This window comes from Carlito syrichta, unplaced genomic scaffold, assembly GCF_000164805.1.
Source record: "Carlito syrichta isolate Samal-C Ts95f unplaced genomic scaffold, Tarsius_syrichta-2.0.1 Scaffold315483, whole genome shotgun sequence".
Classification (NCBI taxonomy): domain Eukaryota; kingdom Metazoa; phylum Chordata; class Mammalia; order Primates; family Tarsiidae; genus Carlito; species Carlito syrichta.
Genome location: NW_007259579.1, coordinates 92,570 through 99,437, shown reverse-complemented (window position 1 = coordinate 99,437; position 6,868 = coordinate 92,570).

The following is a 6,868-nucleotide window of genomic DNA, read 5'->3' as shown; positions in this document are numbered from 1 at the left end:
TGGAAGGATCACAAATTAAAAGTCTAACAAGTCACCTAAGGAGGCTGGAAAAGGAAGACCACAAAAAACCTAACTTCAGCAGAAGAATCCAGATCACCAAAATAAAAGCCCAAATACAGGACATAGAAGACAAAAAGATAATACAAAAAAATCAATGAAACAAAAAGTTGGTTCTTTTAAAGGATAAACAGGATTAATGGTCTCCTAGCTAGACTGACCAAGAAAAAGAGAGAAAAGCCCAAATAAACATAATCAGAAACACAAAAGATGAAGTCACATCTGATCCTGAAGAAATACAAAAGATCATTAGAGACTACTATGTACACTTGTATGGAAACAAATTTGAAAACCTTAAGGAAATGGAGGACTTTTTGTCTCACACAACCTGCCTAGGTAGAAACAAGAAGAAATCGAGACCCTAAATAGACCAATAACAAGCAAAGAAATTGACTACATAATAAGAAAACTACCTACAGAAAAAAGCCCTGGTCCAGATGGCTTTCTAGCAGAATTCAACAAGACATTTAAAGAGGAGCTGATACCAATCCTACTGAAGGTATTCCAGGTGATTGAAAAAGATGGAACTCTCCCCAAATCATTTTACAAAGCTAACATCACATTGATACCCAAGCCAGGTAAAGACCCAACAAAGAAAGAAAACTACAGGCAAATATCTTTGATGAACATAGATGCTAAAATTCTCAGCAAGATCCTAGCAAACTGGATTCAACAACACATCTAAAAACCATCCATCATGACCAAGTATGCTTCATCCCTGGGATGCAAGGCTGGCTCAACATTCGTAAAATCATAAATGCAATTAAATACATCAACAGATGTCAAAGCAAAAAACACATGATTATATTATTAGATGCAGAAAAAGCTTTTGATAAAATCCAGCACACCATCTTGATAAAAACCCTCGAACATCTAGGCATATGGGGAACATACCTCAAAATAGTAAACGCCATCTATGAGAAACCCACAGCCAGCATACTCCTAAATGGACAAAAATTGGAACCATTTCCCCTGAAAACTGGAACAAGATAAAGACGCCCACTCTCACCCTTACTGTTTAATATAGTATTGGAAGTCCTGGCTAGAGAAATCAGAGAAGAGAACACAATCAGGGGTATCTAAATAGAAGAAGAGGAAGTCAAGTTATCTCTCTTTACAGATGACATGATTGTGTACCTTGAAAACCCAAGAGAATCTGTCAAAAACCTCTTTACACTGATAAAGGACTTTGACAAAGTCTCAGGATACAAAATAAATGTGCAAAAGACAATCTCTTTTCTTTACACCAATAATAAACAAACAGAAACCCAAATAAAAACCACAATTCCATTCACAATAGCCACATAAAAATGAAATACCTTGGCATCTTCCTAACCAGAAATGTGAAAGACGTTTACAATGAAAACTACAAAACACTGCTCAAAGAAATCAAAGATGACAGAAACAAGTGGAAAAATATCCCATGCTCATGGATTGGAAGAGTTAACATTGTGAAGATGTCCATCCTACCTAAGGCAATCTACAGATTTAATGCAATACCCATCAAATTACCAGCAACATTCTTCCCAGTCCAAGAAAAAAAAAAACACAGGAATTCATATAGAAACACAAAAGACCAAGAATAGCCAAAACAATTCTCAACAACAACAACAAAAAAGCAGGTGGTATCACATTACCAGACTTCAAACTTTACTATAAAGCTACAATCAACAAAACAGGTTGGTATTGGTACAGGAACAGGCATATAGAACAATGGAATAAAATTGAGATTCCAGAAGAAAAACCTCAATTCCTCAACCAACTCTTCTTTGACAAAGCCTCCACCACCCACCACTGGGGAGAGGAGAACCTATTCAGTAAATGGTGCTGGGAAAACTGGATGACCACATGCAGAAGATTGAAACAGAACCCCTATCAATCCCTGTACACAAAAATTAAGTCTAAATGGATCAGAGACCTAAATGTAAAACCTCAAACCATAAGAACCTTAGAAAATGAAGGACATTCCCTCATGGAAATTGGAACTGGCATCCAATTCCTCAACAAAACCTGAAACCCACAGGCCATAAGAGATAAGATAGACAAGTGGGACCTCATTAAACTGACAAGCTTCTGCAAAGCCAAAGAAACCACCTAGTGAGCAGGGAGACAGCCTACACAATGGGAAAAAGTATTTGCCAACTCTAGGTCTGACAAAGGCTTAACATCTTGGATCTACAAGGAACTCAAACGTGCTGAAAAGAAAAAAACAAACAACCCCATTATAAACTGGGCAAAAGATATGAACAGATAGTTCTCAAAGGAAGATATCCGAGCAGCCAACAGACACATGAAGAAATGTTCAACCTCACTAATCATCAGGGAGATGTAAATCAAAACCACACTGAGATACCACCTAACTCCAGTCAGAATGGCAATTATCAATAACTCAAAAAATAACAGTTGCTGGAGAGGGTATGCTGCAAAGGGAACACTTCTACACTGTTGGTGGTAGTGCAAACTAGTGCAACCTCTGTGGAAAACAGTATGGCGATTCCTAAAAGCTCTAAATATTGACCTCTCATATGACCCTGCAATATCCCTACTGGGAATATACCCTGAAGAACTCAAATCACTCTGTAAAAAAGATACCTGCACCTGTATGTTCATGGCAGCATTGTTCACAATAGCAAGAACCTAAGCAACCATACTTTCCATCAAAAGAGGACTGGATTTAAAAAATGTGGCACATATACACGATGGAATATTACACAGTCATAGAAAAGAACAAAATCATGAATTTTGCAGTCACCTGGATGGAACTAGAGTCTATAATACTGAGTTACCTCTCACAGAAGCAAAAATCTGAGTATCACATGTTCTCACTCATACAGTGGACCTTGAACATCCAACGTAATACTACAAGAAAATGACTAAGCCGGGCTCGGTGGCTCAGCCTGTAATCCCACACCTTTGGGAGGCTGAGGTGAGTGGATTTCCTGAGCCTGCGGGTTTGAGACCCACCTGGGCAGGCGAGACCTCATTTCTACAATAAAATCAAAAATTAGCCGGGCATGGTAGCACACGCCTGTAATTCCGGCTATTCGGAAGGCTGAGGCAGTAGGATCGCCGGAGCCCAGCAGGTCGAGGCTGCGGTGGCCACTGCACTGCAGTCTGGGCGACAGAGTGAGACTCCAACTCAAAAAAAAAATAAAATAAAAAATAAAGAAAATGACTGACAGTGGTGGGAAACTATGGGAGGGAGGGGAAGAGCGATGGGATTAATGGCAGTAAATATCTGTCTGAGGACGGGGAGACACCTCTTAACAACAAGGGTGCCTGAAGGAAGCATATTTGTATACCTAACCCTTAACCGTACCCCACAATATCATAATAAAAAATATTGATTATAAAAAAAGAAACACATCATAATTTGCAGAATACATTATTCTGTAACTACAAAATCCAACATAGTATATAAACTATTAGAATTGATAAGTAACTTTAGTAAGTTTGTTGCATGCATCATTAGTGTACAGATCTAAATTATGCCTCTATAAATCATCAACAACAAACAGTTCAATTTTAAATAAGAAGTATTTATCAAAACATTAAAAATATATTAAATTCCTGGAGGGGGGAACATCTTGAACAAAAGATGTTCAAGGTCTCTCTGCACAAATTAGAAATATTATTGTAAAATATTATTGAGGCTACTTAAAATAAAAAAGTAAAAAGGTTTTCTATGTTTACAAATACTATAAAATTAAATATTATAAAATTTTTTATTCTTCTCTGGTTCTTCTACATTTATGATTCCTAGTTAAAAATTCAAAAGTTTTTTTAGCATTTCCCCATCCAGCTCCACCCAACCTCCAACATGGGATCTAGAGGTAATCTCATCAAACTCAGAGAGACAGAAGTCCCTTCCTAATGCTCAATCAGACACAGACAAGTCAGATCTGAGTGGGAGACTTGGCAGACAGCAAGCCTGTTGGTACACCTGTTTGTTTTCTCTCTTATTCTACTCTCTCTCTCCACCTTCCCTTTCATCTCCCTTTTTCTTTTTTCCATTATTTTCCTTTTTCTTGCCTCATTCTACTTTCAGGGGGCAAACCTATATCCCCACAGCATGGACAGATTTTGAGGCAGTGGGAAGCAGGTTCCAGGGGGCCCACATACATGTCAGAAGATACAGGGATCTGCAGATAGTTCCTGAATCACAGCACTCCCTTCATTAAGTCTCAAAATTTCAAAAAGTACACCCTCCCCCACCACCAGTCCCGCTGCAGGATTGAACAAAGACAGAGGATCCACGTAAAAAAGAATAGGAGATTGAGCAAACAGATGTAAAAACTATGCCTCCCCACCCCAAACAATAGTATTACAGAAGAGGGGGTAAAAAGGAGGGAGGAAAATCTACACAAATGAAGAAAACCAAAAGAAGAATATAGGTCTCACACAGACCCCTGGGAGGTCAGTCACTGAGAATACAGATTAAAAAATCACAAAAATGAAGAGCTCTCAGAATGACTGGTCTCAAACCACAAACCCAGATATCAAGAAATTGATAGAGAGAATAAATAGAATTGAGGAGCGACAAGAAGAAAGAATGAAGGAGTTGATAACTGAGATAGCAGCAATAAAGAATACAGTGAACAAAAAAAATAGCAAACTGATAAGCATGGAAGGCAGAATTAGCCAAGTAGAAGAACCTCAGAGCTTAAGGACCAAAATATGGAACTAACCCAAACTGTCAAAAACATAGTAAAGGAGCTTAAAAAGACAGAGCAAAACTTTCAAGAGATGAGCAATTATTTCAAGAGGCTGAGCCTAAGATTAATTGGACTTCCTGAAGCAAAAGGAGATACAGAGACTACCCTGGAACAAACATTTCATGAATTTATCCAAGAAAACTTTTCTCATCTCATCAGTGATGTGACCCTACAAAAACAAGAGATTCAGAGAACCCCTGAAAAACGACACATAGTAATTAGCCTACACCAAATAGGTGTAAAAGAAAAATTCCTAAAGGCAGCAAGAGAAAAAGGCCAGGCTATCTACAGAGGAAGACCAATTAGAATAGCAGCAGTTTTATCTACTCTCAGGCTAGGAGTGCTTGGAGCCCAAACTTCAAAGTTCTCAAAGTTAAACAATTTCAACAAAGAATTACCTACCCAGCTAAGCTAAATTTCATCACTGATGGAGAGTTAAAAACCTTCCCAGACACTCAATCCCTAAGAGGTTACACTGCCTCCAGACCAGCTCTATGAGAAACACTTAAGAAAGTATTAAACACAGAAGAAAAGAAAAAAATAATGACAATGTCCTTTCCAAGGATGCAGGAAAAAGATTGAAAACACACATGAATAAACCCCAAAATCAAAAGAACGGCAACAGACAAATAAACAAACAAACAGCAACAACAAACTCTATAAGAACCTGTGACAGTGCTAAGCTCCCACATCTCAATAATTAGCCTGAATATGAATGGACTAAATACACCACTGAAAAGACATAGAATGGCAAAATGGATAAAATATCATAAGGCAACAATATATTGTCTCCAAGAGACTCATCTCACCAGAAAGGAAACTCACAGACTCAAAGTTAAGAGGATGGGAAACAAAATTTCAGGCAGACGAGACACAAAAGAAAGCAGGAGTCACAATCTTAATATCAGGAAAATACCCTTTAAGCTATCAAAAAAAATTTTTTTTTAAGATATGGAAGGTCACTACATAATGATAAAAGTTTCAATCCCTCAACAATAAATATCCATTCTAAACATATACGCACCCAACATAAGAGTACCAACTTTCATCAAGCAGTTTCTAGGTAAACTTAAAAAAGATATTGACTTTAACACTATCATAGGTGGGAACTTAAATACCCCACTCATGACCCTAGACAGATCATCAAGACAAAAAAATCAGCAAGGAGACCCAGAACCTCAAAGTGACACTTGACCAAATGGACTTAATTGATACTTACAGAATACTCCACCCAAAAACCATGGAATATACATTCTACTTATCACCATATGGAATGTATTCTAAGATCGACCACATCCTTGGCCACAAAGCTAGCATAAACAAATTCCACAAGATTGAAATCCTGCTATGCATCTTCTCAAATCACAGTGGAATAAAAATAAATATCAACATCAACAAAATTCCCCAAAAAACCATAAAGACATGGACACTAAACAGCATGATGCTAAGCAACTCCTGGATCAACATGGAAATGAAAACAGAAATTAAAAGATATCTGGAAACAAATGAAAACAATGAAACATCTTACCAAAACCTCTGGGATACCATAAAAACAGTACTAAGAGGGGTATTCACATCTCTACAAACACACATGAAGAAATTGGAAAGATCACAAGTTAACAGCCTAACAAATCACCTAAGGGAGCTGGAAAGGCAAGACCACCAAAACCCAAACTTCAGCAGAAGAATCCAGATCACCAAAATAAAAGTCCCAATTCAGGATGTAGAAGACAAAAAGATAATATAAAATACGAATGAAACAAAAAGCTGGTTCTTCAAAAGGACAGACAAGATTGATGATCCCCTAGCTAAACTGACCAAGAAAAAGAGAAAAAAACCAAATAAACACAATCAGAAATACTAAAGATCAAGTCAAAACTGACCCTGAAGAAATACAAAAGATTATCAGAGACTATTATGTACACTTATATGGAAACAAACTTGAAAACCTAAAGGAAATGGAGGACTTCTGACATCACACACCCCCCCCAGGTTGAAACAAGAAAAAATCGAGACCCTAAATAGACCAATAACAATCCAGGAAATTGACTATGTCAAAAGAAAACTACCTACCAAAAAAAAAAAAAAAAAACCAA